Source organism: Papaver somniferum, chromosome 6, assembly GCF_003573695.1.
Source record: "Papaver somniferum cultivar HN1 chromosome 6, ASM357369v1, whole genome shotgun sequence".
NCBI lineage: Eukaryota > Viridiplantae > Streptophyta > Magnoliopsida > Ranunculales > Papaveraceae > Papaver > Papaver somniferum.
Window position 1 is genome coordinate 134,063,488 of NC_039363.1, and position 18,146 is coordinate 134,081,633.

The 18,146-nt window shown below is 36.2% G+C and overlaps 2 long non-coding RNA genes across 3 annotated transcripts; both read left to right on the plus strand.

The window, feature by feature from the left end:
* Positions 1-12,126: 12,126 nt before the first annotated feature.
* LOC113289396 lies at positions 12,127-15,374 on the plus strand. 2 transcript variants are annotated; one of them, XR_003330998.1, is made up of 6 exons: positions 12,127-12,432; positions 12,564-12,966; positions 13,066-13,988; positions 14,331-14,472; positions 14,543-14,719; positions 14,824-15,374. It is a non-coding gene; the product is annotated as an uncharacterized LOC113289396 (long non-coding RNA). The 2 variants fall into 2 exon arrangements; XR_003330997.1 differs by having other exon boundaries at positions 14,331-14,719.
* Positions 15,375-17,015: 1,641 nt separating this feature from the next.
* On the plus strand, positions 17,016-17,714 carry LOC113286216. The gene is made up of 2 exons (XR_003329168.1): positions 17,016-17,073; positions 17,404-17,714. It is a non-coding gene; the product is annotated as an uncharacterized LOC113286216 (long non-coding RNA).
* The last annotated feature ends 432 nt before the right edge of the window (positions 17,715-18,146 follow it).

Consider the following 18,146-nt stretch of genomic DNA (forward strand, 5'->3'; position numbering starts at 1 on the left):
TCATCTCTTGATACAATATAACCTTTCAACCTAGAAGGTATGATATATTTTCTTCTTGGTCTTGTATTTTCTTATTGTGTTATTGCTTCAGTTCTTGCTTCTTCATGTTGTTCTTCAACATTGTCTTGAGCTTGAAATTCTTCCTCAACTACGATTGGAACTGTTCTGACAGCAGCAGGTGGATCAACATTCCTTGTTGATCCAATATTATGTGGATCAACATCCCTTGTTGATCCATTGTTATGAGGATCAACATTGATTGTTGATCCGTTATTCCAATTCCATTGTGAATTTTCATCAAATATCACATCTCTACTTATAACTATCTTTCTAGTTTCTAGGTTATATAGCTTGTATCATTTAGTCACTGAACTGTAGCCAACAAGAATACATTTTTCACTCTTATCATCCAGCTTCTTTTTCAATTCTTTTGGCTCATGTGCATATGCAATGCACCCAAAAATTCTCAGATGTCTTACACTTGGTCTTACTCCTCTCCATGCTTCTTATGGTGTCTTGTTATTCAAATTATTTGTAGGACATCTGTTAAGTAGATACGTTGTTGTATCAACCATATAACCCCATAAATTCTTTGGTAAATCTTTTGTTCTTCTTATAGTTCTTGCTGAAAAAGAGGGGGTCTAACAACACACCCAATATTTCGCTTAGCAATCTGTATGGACTAACTCCAATATACTTTGTTAGAGAATCAACTAGACAGTCAGACTCAATTTAGACTAAAGTATATCGAGGAGTTGATATCTCTCTCTTGATTTGATTTACTCGAGCTAATAGAATCAACGAGTCTTTAATCAAATACAAGGAATAACTTGGATGGTACCAAAGACCAATATCCAAGGATCAATCAATGACAATCAACAACCAAAGGTTGGATACTCTAATTGATGATCTAACGCACAACCTGTATTATTTCAGTTATAAAGATACAGCAATATAATGCGGAAAATGAAATAACACAGACACCAGAAAATTTTTTAACGAGGAAACCGCAAATGCAGAAAAACCCCAGGACCTAGTCCAGATTGAACACACACTGTATTAAGCCGCTACAGATACTATCCTACTACAAGCTAACTTCAGACTGGACTGTAGTTGAACCCCAATCAATCTCCCACTGATCCAAGGTACATTTATGCTCCTACGCCTCTGATCCCAGCAGGATACTGCGCACTTGATTCCCTTAGCTGACCTCACCCACAACTAAGAGTTGCTACGATCCAAAACCGCAGGTTTTGACAATAAACAAATCTATCTCACATAGACAAGTCTATCAAAGGATCAATATGTCTCCCACAGATAAACCCTAAAGGTTTTGTTCCATCTTTTGATAATAATCAAGGTGAACAGGAACCAATTGATAATCCGGTCTTATATTCCCGAAGAACAACCTAGAGTTATCAATCACCTCATAACAATCTTAATCGTATGGTAGCGAAACAAGATGTTGCGGAATCACAAACGATGAGACCAAGATGTTTGTGATTACTTTTTATATCTTTCCTATCGGAGATATCAATCTGATTGTACTCGTACGATAGAAGATGCAAGATCAGATGACACAACTACGATAAAAGTAGTATCGGTCTGGCTTCACAATCCCAATGAAGTCTCTAAGTCGTTTAACCCGGTTTGAGAAAATAAAACCAGTGGTTAAAGGATAATAGACTCTAGTATGCAAAATAGTATCACACGTAAGGTGTGGGGATTAGTTTTGCACAATACTAGATGTCTCCTTTATATAGTCTTTCAAATCAGGGTTTGCAATCAATGTTAGCTTAGTAACAAAGCATTCAATATTCACCGTTAGATGAAAGCCTGATTTAGATTCAAGCTAATATTTCTCAACCGTTGGATCAAAAACTTAGCTTGTTACACACACTTGACAATGCACGCTTCTAGGTTTTTTAATCGTACCCAAAGGCATGCACTTGTTGGTTCAACAATAGTTAACCAAAAGGTTAGTCATATGAGCATCTCATATCAACCATGTTCTTCTACACCATAACTAGTTCAAATGACTTCAAATGAACTAGTTAGAGAGTTGTTCAATTGCAAGGAAATCTTATGTACTGCACAAGACAAAATTGAAGCAAAAATGATTTGATTCACTTGAATCGGTTCATGAACTTTTATAGCCACGGTTTGTAAACTGCATTCCTTAGTATTTTTAATTTTAAGTTCAGAAATCATCTTCAGATATATAACCTTCTTAAGTTCGCAGACTAGGTTCGCGGAATTAAGCAACCGGGAAGAGTTTACAAACTCCAGCAGAAAATCTCGGCAAAATACTTTCCGCCGGTTCGCGGACTGGGTTCGCGGACTGGTACTCACGAAACTAGTTTTTCAATTTCAGCTGAATTTCTCGGGATGAGAAGTTTGGCAGTTTGCGGAGTTGGCAACAAGCCATTCTTCCGGTTTATCTTGATCAACAAAGTTCGCAAACTTTGGTTCAAGGAATAGGACTTATACACAAATGTGTTTCCACAACAATGCTTATGTCCATCATTAGTTATGTAATCTAAACTCTCATTTCAATCATTGAACCATTCTTAGAGGACGTTATATAGTTGTTACACCATTTCTCGTCAAAGCAATTTTCAAAGTGATTGACACATATCATGACTTTCGTCACTAGGTAAAGATAAACTTGATCGAAGCGAAAAGCTTACCAACACATATTTCGAGATATAGATGGGAGAGTTATACTCGGCTCGAAATACCAAATGTGCATAATCCAAGTCTATATATATAGCATACGACTTCTTGTATCAAAGAGTAGGAGATAGAGTAGATAGACTTTTGAATGATAGATAAGTTCAAGTCTTCACATACCTTTTTGTCAAGAAGTTCCACCGGTTTCTTGAGTAGTTCTTCTTCTTGTATGATGAATCTCCATGAAGTCCTTGAGTTCAACTATACTTTCTATCCTAGTCCGAGACTTAGTTATATTAGACTAGAAATCAAGACTTATAGTTTTGATCACTAACATTGACAAACAGGCTTGAGATAGCAACGCATGCGAGGTTGATCGAGCAATGCTCTAACAATCTCCCCTTTGTCAATATTAGTAACAAAACTATCAATACATATGGAATACAAAAAGGTAAAGAAACTTTAGTAGCTCGTATACCACATGTCTAATCTTCAACATTCCTCGAAATCTTCGTCACTTCCAAGTACTCCAATGATCCCAAAGGTTGTAAGTTTAGCATCACCGTTGTTGAAGATCCGTAGCTATAACAATGAGAAAGCATCGGTCTCGATCATTGTTATAAAGTGTCATAGTATTATTACACAGTGTCAAAGTTCAATTGTATCACAACTTTAACAATAATACTATGGTGATATGTATCACTCCTCCTTAGTCAATACTCCATCTCACATGGAAACCATTCCCTCTTACATAATGATCCTAAAACCATATGTATTTGTAGTATGAACTACATATTTATTCTCCCCCCTTTTTGTCAATAAAATTGGAAAAGGTACAAGAACGGGATCCTAATGAAATTTCCGAAAGAGACGTTTCATAGACTAAAACAAGAATACATACAACCTAATTAAATTCAATCATAAAGTCGAAGATAAATGCATTCATCAAGGAGTTTAAAGATACAAGATAATCCCTCTAATATTCCACAACCGCACACCCCTCAAGATATCACCATTAAGCACGAGTTCAAAAGAACTCTCCCCCATTTGATGTCATTCCCGAAAGAACAACAAGAGCGATCTTAATTTCAAAGAAAAGAAGGATTTTATTGGACACCAAAAACCATGAGAATGATTTTCTATATCCAAGAAACTGAATCAAATTAATCACAAATAAACCCATGATTAATTTAATCGGAATACGCAATCGAATTAAACACAAGAGGTGACCAATTCAATTGATTATGCTCAACATAAGAGAACTTATGGAGACACGAAAAATACTCAACTAGATTAATTACAGGAGAACCCGTAATTAATCTAATTGATTCACAACCAAACTAATCATAAAAGTAATCAATTTACTTGTCATTTGTTTTGCTCGACATAAAAAAACTCACGGAGCAATAACTACATAGCCAAACAAGATGATTAATTTAGTTCAATATGCTCGATATAACATATCTCACGGAACACCAACTAAGCTAATAAATCAACTTGTTTTAGTGCTCAATATAAGATGTATTACGGAGCCTCACAGTAATATATAAAAATATGGATCAGGGATGATCAATACTGCGGAATACTCAAGGATTCATTCTATCTTCAATCACTATTTGCATAACGATAATTAATAGACATAATCCTTGAAAACAAAAGATTTTAACCTATCTTCCATCAAAAGTTTGACAATATAGGCTTAACTTTTGTATTTGTCAAAAGTCTATTCATTCATTTACCAGTACGTGAATACGGATCACAAACGACTTTACTTTTGACAGAGTATGGGACAAACATAGTTCACGGACATAAACACGAATATCCCATAAAAAATTATAATATAACAAATCACAAGGATTAATACTGCAAAAACATCATCCTCCAAATATTTTTAGAATTTAATACCAATAAACCTAAAAAAATGGAAGATGAAAAATAATAGCTATATGTAGTCACAATCATTGCTATTCAAAGCACTAGTTATTCTTCCAACTAAACCAAAAAGAAGACATACTAGGAAACAATATCTTTGAGAAATTCCTTATCATTCCCGAACTCCTTGTCGTCAACAACCATTGGAATATAAGTTTTGTGGAGGAAGGAGTCAATACCAACGAACCGTCTTGGCTGATGATGTCGAACTACGACCTTCTGAATTTCCAAAGATCTTAAAACTCAAGCCTTTATTTTACTAATATCCTTTCTTACTTCCTTCAACTCATCAAGAACATCGAAAAACTTCTAAGAGTTAGAAGGGACAGCCCTTGGCTTTCTTGTATTCCTCCTCTTTCTTTTCAAGGAAGGAGTTACAGGAGATTTCTCTTTTTCCTTGGATGGCTTAACAATCATATTGACATCTTTTCCATCCAAAGACATGATGCTCGGAGAACAATTATAAACAATTGGTTTTTATGAATGGAATTCACAATCTCATCAAGCAGTCTTAACATATAAAGGATATCATAAAGGAAAAAGGAATGTAGGGTTCGCAACCTTTAAACATGTTCGTGGACGCCCAACTCTAAACCCTATAAAGAGTAGAATTGTCGATAACAACCCTTTACTTTATTTGATAGACAAGAAAAACAAACTAAAAGAAAAACCTTTCCTACAGCCTGAGCGGCACACAATCTTATCTCTTTTGATTAGGCACATGAGACAAGATTTACCAAACAACACAGTCAATTTGTGTTGTGGTGAAAAAAAATTTGTCCACCATTTTCCTCTAGAGAGGAATCCTCAGACTTCTGTCTATCAAAGCGATTTGACCATACTTTCTTCTCTAATGGTCTTAATTTATCTTTGGAAATCAACTTCTTAGACGAAGATAAAATCCTACATACCTCAGCAGTCTTCTGAGCAAGTTTAAGCTTCCTTTCCAATCAATTTGCTCTTTGTTGAAGTTTGTTGGCGTGCCTCACTTGATGTTTGTACTTGTAACATCTTGATAGTTCGTGACCCTTCTGAGAACAAAACGAGCACGTCAAATTTGGATAGTATTCAGGCATTTGTGGTGTGAACGCAGCTAGACACATAGTAGATCCTGAAACATTACAACCAGAGTTTCCAAAGGATGGGTCAATTGATTCTTCCAGCTTGATTGGATTCCCTTCTTCACTGAAACCATCAAGGTTGATATATGTATTGCTACAATTATCAAAAATAATGTTTTCACATAGAAAACTGATACTTAATTTCCTGTCTTCCTCAAAATCATAGATCTCAGACATCTCATCAAGTGTTACAGCAAGACCTTTGTTCCCAGTGTATTTTCTACGATTTGGGCACTCTTTTGCAAAATGACCAAAGCCTTTACACTTAAAGCACTGTGGCATATGCTTGTCATCAACCTCATCAGCATCCCTGTTTTTAGGAGGAATGCGATTGTGGGTTTATCTGATGACCTAGGTTTGTCTCTTGAAAACCGTTTACTTCTTTTCAATAGAAGATCCCTAAACTGTCTTGTGATCAAGGAGACTGATTTGTCAAGGTCTTCATCTGAAAAATCATCCTCAGACCGATCATCCTCAGAGACATAAACACTTTTACCTTTATCAAGTAATTTAGTGTTCTTTTGTGCTTTAAAGGCAACATCCTTTCCAATTTTGGATGTTTGCTCATGATCAAAGATCATTAGCTTTCCAACCAATGTATTTCTGGAAAGATTATCAAGGTTATTTCCCTCAACGATGGCATGCTTCTTAGACTCGTATCTAGATGGCAGCGATCTGAGAATTTTCATCACAATGTCCTTTTCAGGAATAGTCTTACCCAATGCAAAAGAATCATTAACAATTTCAGACACTCTGTGATTAAACTCATCAAATGTATCTTCATCTGCCATACGAAGGTTCTCCCAATCAGAATTAATAAGTCTAGCTTCCTTTCCAATGGAGTTACCTTCAAATACGGTTTCTAAGATATCCCAAGCATCTTTAGACCTTGTGCAATTTGACACATGGTGCTGAAGATTGCATTCAAACCGTCGGAATTTTTCTTATCAACAAGTATCTCGGCAGGACTGTATTCACCAATATTCTTGGGAACGTTTACATCTCCATCTGCCACAACGGGAGCAACATAGCCATTAACAACATATACCCATCATTGAAAATCACGTGCTTGAAGAAAAGCTCACATAACAATTTTCCACCATAAGTAATTAGAGTCATCGAAGACTGGTGGTACGTTAATAGAGATAGCACCTCTGTCCATAGAGTCAGATCGCTACAAACACAGACTTGTAAGGTCTTGAACGTGTTTGCCTGCTATGATACCAATTGAAAAAGTGGGGGTCTAACAACATCACCCAATATTTCGCTTAGCAATCTGTATGGACTAACTCCAATATACTTTGCTAGAGAATCAACTAGACAGTCAGACTCAATCTAGACTAAAGTATATCGAGGAGTTAATATCTCTCTCTTGATTTGATTTACTCGAGCTAATAGAATCGGCGAGTCTTTAATTAAATACAAGGAATAACTTGGATGGTACCAAAGACCAATATCCAAGGATCAATCAATGACAATCAACAACCAAAGGTTGGATTGCTCTAATTGATTATCTAACGCACAACCTGTATTATTTCAATTATAAAGATAAAACAATATAATGCGGAAATTGAAATAACACAGACACCATAAATTTTGTTAACGAGGAAACCGCAAATGCAGAAAAACCCCGGGACCTTGTCCAGATTGAACACCACTATATTAAGCCACTATAGATACTAGCCTACTACAAGTTAACTTCAGACTGGACTGTATTTGAACCCCAATCAATCTACCACTGATCCAAGGTCCTACGCCTCTGATCCCAGCAGGATACTGCGTACTTGATTCCCTTAGCTGACCTCACCCACAACTAAGAGTTGCTACGATCCAAAACCGCAGGTTTTGACAATAAACAAATCTATCTCACATAGACAAGTCTATCAAAGGATCAATATGTCTCCCACAGATAAACCCTAAAGGTTTTGTTCCGTCTTTTGATAATAATCAAGGTGAACAGGAACCAATTGATAATCCGGTCTTATATTTCCGAAGAACAACCTAGAATTATCAATCACCTCACAACAATATTAATCGTATGGTAGCGAAACAAGATGTTGCGGGATCATAAGCGATGAGACGAAGATGTTTGTGATTACTTTTTATATCTTGCCTATCAGAGATATCAATCTCAATCCAATCAATCTGATTGTACTCGTACGATAGAAGATGTAAGATTAGATCACAAAATTACGATAAAAGTAGTATCGGTCTGGCTTCACAATCCGTATGAAGTCTTTAAGTCGTTTAACAAGGTTTGAGAAAATAAAACCAGAGGTTAAAAGATAATCGACTCTAGTATGCAAACTAGTATCACATGTAAGGTGTGGGGATTATTTTTTCATAATACTAGATGTCTCTTTTATATAGTCTTTCAAATCAGGGTTTCCAATCAATGTTAGCTTAGTAACAAAGCATTCAATATTCACCGTTAGATGAAAACCTGATTTAGATTCAAGCTAATATTATCAACCGTTAGGTCGAAAACTTAGCTTGTTACACTTACTTGACAATGTATGCTTCTAGGTTTTTTAACCGTACCCAAACGTATACACTTGTTGGTTCAACAATAGTTAACCAAAAGGTTAGCCATATGAGCATCTCATATCAACCATGTTCTTCTTCACCATAACTAGTTCAAATGACTTCAAATGAACCAGTTAGAGAGTTGTTCAATTGCAAGGAAATCTTATGTACTACACAAGACACAATTGAAGCAAAGATGATCTGATTTACTTGAATCGGTTCATGAACTTTTATAGCCACGGTTTGAAAACTGCATTCCTTAGTCTTTTTAAGTTTAAGTTCAGAAATCATCTTCAGATATATAACCTTCTTAAGTTCATAGACTAGGTTTGCGTACTTAAGAAACCAGGCAGAGTTTACAAACTCTAGCAGAAAATCTCGCCAAAAGACCTTCTGCCGGTTCGCGGACTGGTACTCACGAAACTAGTTTGTCAACTTTAGCAGAATTTCTCGGGATGAGAAGTTCGGCATTTCGCGGACTTGGCAACAAGCCATTCTTCCGGTTTCTCTTGATCAACAAAGTTCGCAAACTTTGGTTCAAGGAATAGGACTTATACATAAATGTGTTTCCACAACAATGCTTATGTCCATCATTGGTTATGTAATCTAAACTCTCATTTCAATCATTAAAACATTCTTAGAGGACGTTATATAGTTGTTACACCATTTCTCGTCAAAGCAATTTTCAAAGTTATTGAAACATATCATGACTTTCGTCGCTAGGTAAATATAAACTTGATCGAAGCGAAAAGTTTACCAACACATATTTCGAGATATAGATATGCGAGGTATACTCGACTTGAAATACTAAATGTGTATAATCCAAGTATATATATATAACATACAACTTCTTGTCTCAAAGAGTAGGAGATAGAGTATATAGACTTTTGAGTGATAGATAAGTTCAAGTCTTCACATACCTTTTTCTCGAGAAGTTCCACCGGTTCCTTGAGTAGTTCTTCTTCTTTTATGATGAATCTCCATGAAGTCCTTGAGCTCAACTACACTTTCTATCCTAGTCCGAGACTTAGCTATAATAGAATAGAAATCAAGACTTATAGTTTTGATCACTAACATTGACAAACATGCTTGAGATAGCAACGCATGCGAGATTGACCGAGCAATGCTCTAACACTTTCCATCTCCATTATGGTTCTGTTCTTTATTTCAGCTACACCATTTTGTTGAGGTGTATATCTTGCTGTTAGATGATGTAGAATACCATGTTCTTCCATGAAACTATCAACAACAGTATATTATGTCCCTATGTCAGTTCTTAATATCTTGATGTTTTTACCAATTTGTTTCTCAGCATACGCTTTGAAACTTCTAAAAGCATGAAAAGCATCACTCTTTTGTTTAAGCAAATATACCCATGGTTTCCTACTAAAGTCATCAATGAAAGTTATGAAATGGTTATTACCTCCATGTGATGTAACTTCTATAGGACCACACAAATCACTATGTATGATCTCCAACTGTTGTTCAGCTCTTGCTGCTTTGTTAACTGGAAATGGATCTCTATGTTTTTTTCGAAAGGTACAATTCTCACATCTTGACTCTGGAATTTGAATGAAAGGTAATCCTGACACCATCTCCTTCTTTGCTAAAGTTTGCAAACTGTTAAAGTTCACATGTCCCATTCTTTTGTGCCATAACCAGGTATCATTATGAACACTGCTACTGTAACATCTTTCCTTTTGATGTTGAATGTTCAAAGGAAATAGTCTGTTTTTAGTCATATCCACCCTTGCTATCAATCTTCTTCTTCTATCTCTGATGAAGCATAAACCATTTTAAATATTCATAGAATATCCTCTTTCAGATAATTGACCCATACTTAGCAAGTTTTGATGTAAACCTGGAACATAAAATACATCCATGATGTATGCTTTAGAACCATTCTTGAGAACAATTCCTATTCTTCCTTTTCCCATAACTGGAATAGTTAAACTATTTTCCAAACTTCATTGTGTATCTTACAGACTCATCCAAGCTTTCAAACAAATCTTTTCTGCCACACATATGATTATTGCAACCTGTATCCAAGTACCACTTAAGTTGAGGTTTCTCTTCTGTTGTATGCCATGCTAGTAACATGTTTTCAGTCTTATGCTCTTCTGTTTCTTCTTCTTCTTGACTTTCAGCAATATTAGCTTTGAAATTTGCTTTATAGTTATTAGCAACTATCTTTCTAGGTTTTGGACATTCAGTAGCAATGTGTCCAAAATCTCCACAATTATAACATTGTATCTTTGATATATCAAATGGCTTCCTATAACTCCCATTATTTGATCTTCCTCCATTATTGTATCCTCTTTGAGATTTTCCAGCATTAGATTTTCCTTGATTGTTTCTCCAACTAACTTGACTCCGAAGTGCTTCTTCAACTTGTTTTTCAGCTGTTGTTTTCTCTAACAATCTTTGTTCATAAGCTTGTAATGAACCCAATAACTCATTAAGAGTCGTAGTTGCAACTGTGTTGCATTCCTCTATAGCAGTCACCTTTGATTCAAATTTCTCAGGCAAACTTCTTAATATCTTCTCAACAACTGTTGAATATTTTACAGTATCACCATTAGCCTTCATTTCATTGACAAGATTCAAAGTCTTTGAGAAAAAATCTGATATTGTTTCAGTACTTTCCATCTGCAATAATTCATACTTTCTCTTTAGGGGGTTTGCAATCTAACCTTCTTGACCTTGTCAGACCCTGTGATATAGCTAACCAAACCATCCCATGCTGCTTTAACTTGCTTAATATAGAAAACTCTGTCCATGAGAGATTCATGAATACCCTGATGAAGAATATATGTAGCTTTAGAATTCTTCTTTCTGTTTTCAGTTAATAGAGTTAGCGCAGCTCCTTCAAGTACTACTCCTTCTGCTTGTTCAGCATAACCATCTTTCACAATATCCCATACCTCCTGGTATGTGAAAATATTCTCCATCTGCAACCTCCAATGTTCAAAGTTTTTACCTTCAAACACTGGTACCTTAATCTAACTTAAACTCGTCATCTTCTTTAACTCAAAATCTCGTACCCACAACCCTAGAATCTGAAACCTGGCTCTGATACCAGATGCAGAAAATATGATATTAAAAACTTAATAAAAGAACACAAAACTAAACTCAAACAAACTTCTCTTAATTGATGTATATCGACTCATGGCTCAACAGCCTATTTATATGACTAACAAACTTGACTCTCAACTAAAAAGACTTTCCTAACATAATCAAACTCTAACAAAGAAACTTCTAGACAATTCTCACGTAAACAAACTCTTAAAACCAGTAATACTTGTAACCCAAATAAACTTCTAAATACCGTACCACTGTACCAACAATACTTGTTGATCCATTCACATCGTGTCAACTGTACCAGTTGATCCAACCTCATTCTTTCAACTCTCTTAGTTGATCCATACTACTTGTATCAACAACACTTGTTGCTCACTTCTGTCTTCTTCATAGTATCTTGGTTTATTCTTCAACAATGTGTGCAAAATCAGTAAGCAAGATGAGTTAGCTGAACTCTTACTAAAGAGCACTGCTGTAATCTGGGACGAGGAGATAATGGTACATCGACATGCTTTTGAAGCATTTGATAGAACCTTGAGAGATTTACACTACAGGAAAAATATACATCTACAACTGGAGTTTTACAACTCTTTACTAAATATCGTAGAAAATCTTATGTTTTACAACTGGTTTAAAAGGAAGAGTTGTCGTATATCATCACTACCAACTCTTAGGACCAAAGGGTTGCGCTAAAAAAACCGCATGATAGTGGTATTTTCAAATCTTTACCGTCCAAATCCTTTTATACAAAACGATCAAATATTTTTTTTCTCACTTTTGTTACTTTATCGTATCTCTTCTGCCTCACTTACTCTTTCTCTCATCTTCCCTCTTACAAGAGAAAACCCTAACTCAAAGAAACCCAAAATACCACCACCGAATCTCTTTCTCGCTCACATTCTATGTAAAAAACTTCCGGAGGTTGTAGATATCGAACCCTAGATTTCAAAACAAAAATAAAAACCCCAAAATCTCAATGTTGAGCTGAAAAAAAAACCCTAGATTTCAAAATCAAAATCTCTGAAGAAAAATGCGTGAAGGTTGTGTTCTGGTGGATGAATGAAACTGATGCTGTAATCGTTACACAAAACCCCTTTTGGTAAGTCTTTCGGATCCATCTCTTCACTCCATTATTGTTTCATGCTTGTTTTGATCTTTTAATCGTTATTCTAGTTCTATTTTGATTAGATCTTTAATGAAACGATTTTTTTCTTCTTATGTTTTGATTAGATTCATTCAAAACCCAGACTGGATTCGGGTTTTGAGTTGCATCCAGTAAAAGGGTTTAGCTCAATTTTGAGTTTTCTGAAGCCAGTGATGCCAGGATAACCCCTTCTGATGAGAACCAGATTGAGAAGAAATCTGTTGAACAAAGAAAGGATTGTTTCTGCTGTTAAATTGGATGGATGACTGGAATTTTGGGTTATGGTGGATTCGAGTTTACAGCGAGCTGTGGAGAGATTGAGCAAGGTCCAATTTCAGAAAGGATCTGAGATTGTTAGTTCTGGTGGGTATCTAAGAAGATGATGGTCTGATTGATGCTGAGAAGAACATGCAGAAGAAGACATGGATCTGGTGGTGTTACTGAGATTTGAGTTGGTGCTGCTGGTAATTGTTTTACGATGAACCTATGGTGAGTCTTCTCATTGTTCCTGTGTCTGACTTTTATTCTGTTTATGCAATTGCATTTGTTTTTGTGTTGAATTGGGACTTGCATTATGGAATTTCCCAGTTAAAATCTTGCAATCTGTGTGGAAGATCTTAATAAGTTACTAGGTGAATGCAATGAAAATTATCTCAGTGAGGGGGTAAGCAAGCCTGCTAAACTCTGGAATGAACAACGCAAAATGATATTGGAAGACACGTTTAAGCAAGTTTTTCCTATGATGGAAAAGGAAGCTCGGTCTCTATTAAATGCTAGGGCAAATAACTGGCTTATTATGGAGCATGAGAAGCACTTGTGGGGTAAGGTTTCTGTGGCACCTTATCAACGGAAGGAAGCTGATATTGGTCCAGATGATGAAGCGGCAAAATGATATTGGAAGACACGTTTAAGCAAGTTTTTCCTATGATGGAAAAGGAAGCTCGGTCTGTATTAAATGCTAGGGCAAATAACTGGCTTATTATGGAGCATGAGAAGCACTTGTGGGGTAAGGTTTCTGTGGCACCTTATCAACGGAAGGAAGCTGATATTGGTCCAGATGATGAAGCGGCAAAATGATATTGGAAGACACGTTTAAGCAAGTTTTTCCTATGATGGAAAAGGAAGCTCGGTCTGTATTAAATGCTAGGGAAAATAACTGGCTTATTATGGAGTATGAGAAGCACTTGTGGGGTAAGGTTTCTGTGGCACCTTATCAACGGAAGGAAGCTGATATTGATCCAGATGATGAAGCGGCACCAAGAGTTTTGGCTTGTTGTTGGGGACCTCGAAAGCCAGCAACCACTTTTGTGATGTTGGGTTCATCAGGTGAGGTACTGGATGTATTGTATGCAGGTTCACTTAGCCTTCGGTCTCAGAGTGTTACTGACCAGCAACGGAAGAAAAATGATCAACAACGTGTTCTTAAGTTCATGACCGATCATCAACCACATGTTGTGGTTCTAGGAGCTGTTGCATTTTCTTGTACGAAGCTGAAAGAGGATATTTTCGAGGTGCAGATGTCTAACTTGTTCTTGCTGTATGTTTAATTCATGGTCTACCCCTTTTAAAGAAATGCTTACATTTTATTTCTTCATTGTTCATAGACAACTTTCATCAGCTTTCATGAAATAACTAAAACTTAAGCTAGGGGTGCTTACTTGCGTGGAAGGAGTACATTTAGGTGGTTTCTCTAGGGAGTTTCCTAAGTAGTTGAATACTTCTTTCCTTATTATCTTGGAGTTTTTGGATGTAAGGGGCCTTGTGAAACATAAATTAGGCTGCCAGCTTTTTCTGGTGATTATTTGCTCTATTTTTTTTATTTTTAACACGAGATTGTCTATCATCGTTTGCAGATCATTTTTAAGATGATTTAGGAATACCCTAGAGAAATTGGTCAAGAGATGGAGGATTTAAATGTTGTTTATGGGGACGAATCCTTGCCCCGTCTTTATGAGAACTCACGGATTTCGTCTGACCAGCTACCAGGGCAGCCAGGTGAGTTCTGTTTCCCACTTTTGATTCAGGTGCTTGATGAGTTTGACTCTGCTTTCTTTAATGTCTGCAGGGATCGTCAGGCGTGTTGTTGCGCTTGGTCGGTACCTTCAGAATCCTTTGGCAATGGTTGCAACACTTTGTGGACCAGGGAAGGAGATACTCTCATAGAAGCTCGACTCGTTAGATCATTTTCTTACCCCTGATGAGAAATATGATATGGTTGAACAAGTGATGGTAGATGTCATGTGTAAGTATCTTCTCTCAAATAACTGATTCTGTCAAAACATCTTACCTTCCTCTTAATGTACTTATGTTTCTCTCCTATTTCTATCGCAACCAAACTTGTCGTAGTTGGATATGGTATCAAGAAGTTACAAATTATGATGACAATTGTGGATGACTTGGTATCCATCGATCCCGTATTGTATTTTGGTTAAGTGGTCTATGACACTTCACGTTTGAACCAGTGCCTCTACGGTATCATCTACCACTATGTTTCTCATAATCGTTGTTTGGTTTACCAAGAAGAGAGCGCGCAACAAAAGCAGATCATTTTCATTTAGCAATGTAACATAGACCACCATATTGGAATGTGTATGCTACTGTCGTATTTGTATGGGAGGCCAACATCTGCGTTTTACGATTTATATGATATTTTTAGTCATGTAAAAAAAATCTGTCATTTTCTTTTCTTTTGTTGCGCAACACACTTTCGAACAAGGTGATTTGAAGTTAGCTAAGTAATGTAATTGGAACAAGGTGATTTGAAGTTAGCTAAGTAATGTAATTGGAGTGGCTGGATAAAGTTAGCTAAGTAATGTAATTGGAGTGGCATGATAACTTGAATGAATGTAAATGTGTTACGCTGGCGGGTTAATGTGAATGTGAAATACTTTCGGCAATTCGGTTTCAGCTATAATTTTTTTCTTTTCAAAATAGTTTTATGAACACAACTTCTAATAAGAGTTGTGTTCCATATTTCAACTACACAAACCAAAGGTGGTGAAAGAATGTCTTTACAACATAACTAGGTGTTATCCAATACAGTTCTACAACTCTGACAAGTGTCGTGCAAATCTTATTCATAATAGTAATAAGAGTTGTTACATATTTCTACCATACACATCCTAGGTTGTCTAAGATAGTCCTTTAACTTATACAAGTGTTGTGTTACATATTTCTACGATACACATCCTTTGTTGTGTAAAATTGTCCTACAACACAACCAAGAGTTGTGTTAGGCTTTCAAAAAAAAATCGAAAGAGAATCACAACTTTGGCAAAATATTGTTGAACCATGAATCACATCACCCTTTACAACTCTTAGTCGAGCATTGTAGAAAAGCTTGGACTTTCTACAATACCCCCTTCCACAATGCATAAAATGGAGTTGTCATAGGGGTACTACAACTCTAATATGTAGTCTTCAATGATGATTTTTCGCGTAGTGTTAACTGTAAATGATGTTCCTTTTGGAGGTAAAATCATAATTTTTGGATGGGATTTTAGACAAGTGCTACCAGTAGTGCAGCGGGGTACGAAGTCGCAAACTGTAGATGCGTGTATTGTGAGGTCTGCGATTTTGGAAAGTGTAAATGTTATCCATCTTACTAAAAATGATCAGCAAAGACTATATGCTTGAATGAACTCACAAATTAACAGCGATGAAAACTTGCATGCGAACTTACTTGTGCATCCTAAGCTTGGATGATCATACATTGTAAGAGCACCCCCTGCAGCGTATCTAGTTGCTGCAGTGATATAAGCATTGTATGCCCCATATCCACCCTGCAGTATCTGCTTGGTTGGTGGTGGTGATCTCATGTGAGTGGAGTTGTCATCCTAACAAACTAGAGGTTGACTGAATTCCCACAAATGGACAAGAATTGCTTCTGTTGCAGCAGCGTACGAGGCTCTTCACAACGGAACAAGTAATACGACCACCTTTCCTCACAAGTATGTATGGAACAAAACTATTCCCACCAAAATTTCTTTCATAGTGTGCGCAGCTGCCATCAATAGTCTTCCAACAGTAGAAAATTTGAAAAGAAGAGGAATGGAATTTGAGAATGGTAGATGTAGGTTTTGCGACAACATCGAGGATGAGTCAGTAAACCATCTTTTTATTAGTTGCAAGATTGCAGCTGATTTATGGCAGCACTTCTTAGGTTTGCTTGAATCAACATGGTCTCCTCCCGATACTGTGATACAAGTTCTGACCGATTGGAAGCTTAAATTCAGTTTAAAACCATCAATCTTCATCAAGTACTGCCTACCATTCGCGATATAGTCTGTTCTTTGGAATGAAAGGAACTATTAGAGTATACTACTAACATCAGTAGCCGAGGTTACAGTGGAATGGACCGAGGCAACCGTGCAGTCAACAACATGCTACAAAAGAGGATAGTCAGTTTACAAGATCCCGTAATTAAGCTAAACATGTATAACCTAGTCAAGTTAGTTATCTTCTAGGGTTACTGGTTTATCCTTATCCTATTGTCACTATAAATAGGAATCCTCTAATGTAAATGTAATTATCTCAGAATATATTTATGATGATCAATATAATTCACCCCTATATAGGGTTTCATAGTGGACATGGGTAAAGTGACCGAACCACTCTAATCTTTGTGTTCTCTTTCCCTCTGATTTACCATTCATATTTTATGATGGTACAGAGCAGGAAAAGATCCGTTGCTTCCGCTTTCTTAATCGAGTTCATTCGAGTCTCATTGTTTCTCTTATCTGATTAGCATCAGCAACATTTTTTTCCCCTTGCTAATCAATATTGCTTCTGCATTTTTTTTTGTGAAGATGCTTTGAAGTTTTGTTTCCTTAAATCTCGTCATTAGAGATCGGTATATTTTCATTTCATTTTATTTTTTCCTTATTTTGCTGATCAAAGTTTCTGCTGTGATTTTTTTTTTTACAGTACTATACCAATCCTACAATGGAAAACCATGCATTGATGTTGTTTTGGAGCTTCAGTTTTTCAATCGTTCAACACCAACGAAGGGATTTGCTTATTCGGTAACAATTATTTGCATTGTTTTGTTTCTTCTTCGCTGCTATTTTAGCAATTGGTTCAATGAAACTGTGGATGGTTAAATATACATTCATTGCAATCTATTTATTCTTGGTTCATGTTTGCCAAGAAGATCCAACTATATTTTATGTCGGTAATAATAATGGTTTAGTATTGACTTTCAAGAAATACCATTTTGATGATATGACTTATGAGTATCCCTTCTCGACTTCCACATAAATCTCATTTTGGATTTTTATCCAAGATTACAATATTCATTCTTTGTTATCAGTGAACAGTAATGTATTTGATTCACTTACGTTTCGGACGTCAACATTGATTGGGTTGACTCATTCCCAAAGATTAGATTGTGTTATCTAATCGTTTTTTGCTAATTCTTCCAAAGTGTGGACGCTATATTTGTGGTCTGTTTACACAGTGGAGTGAGAAATATAGCGAGCCTCTAGTTCACCGCATCAGATGTTTGATTCATCAACAAATCTTTCATTTAGTTTGTCAAGAATTTTGTTTGTTTTTTTTAATTAAGGATTTGGACGGTGTACCATGGACCCATTGCAACATTTTGTTTTTCCTCTGAAGTGTGACGGATAAAATTTTAACCAGTAGTCATACTAAGTTTAATGCTGTAC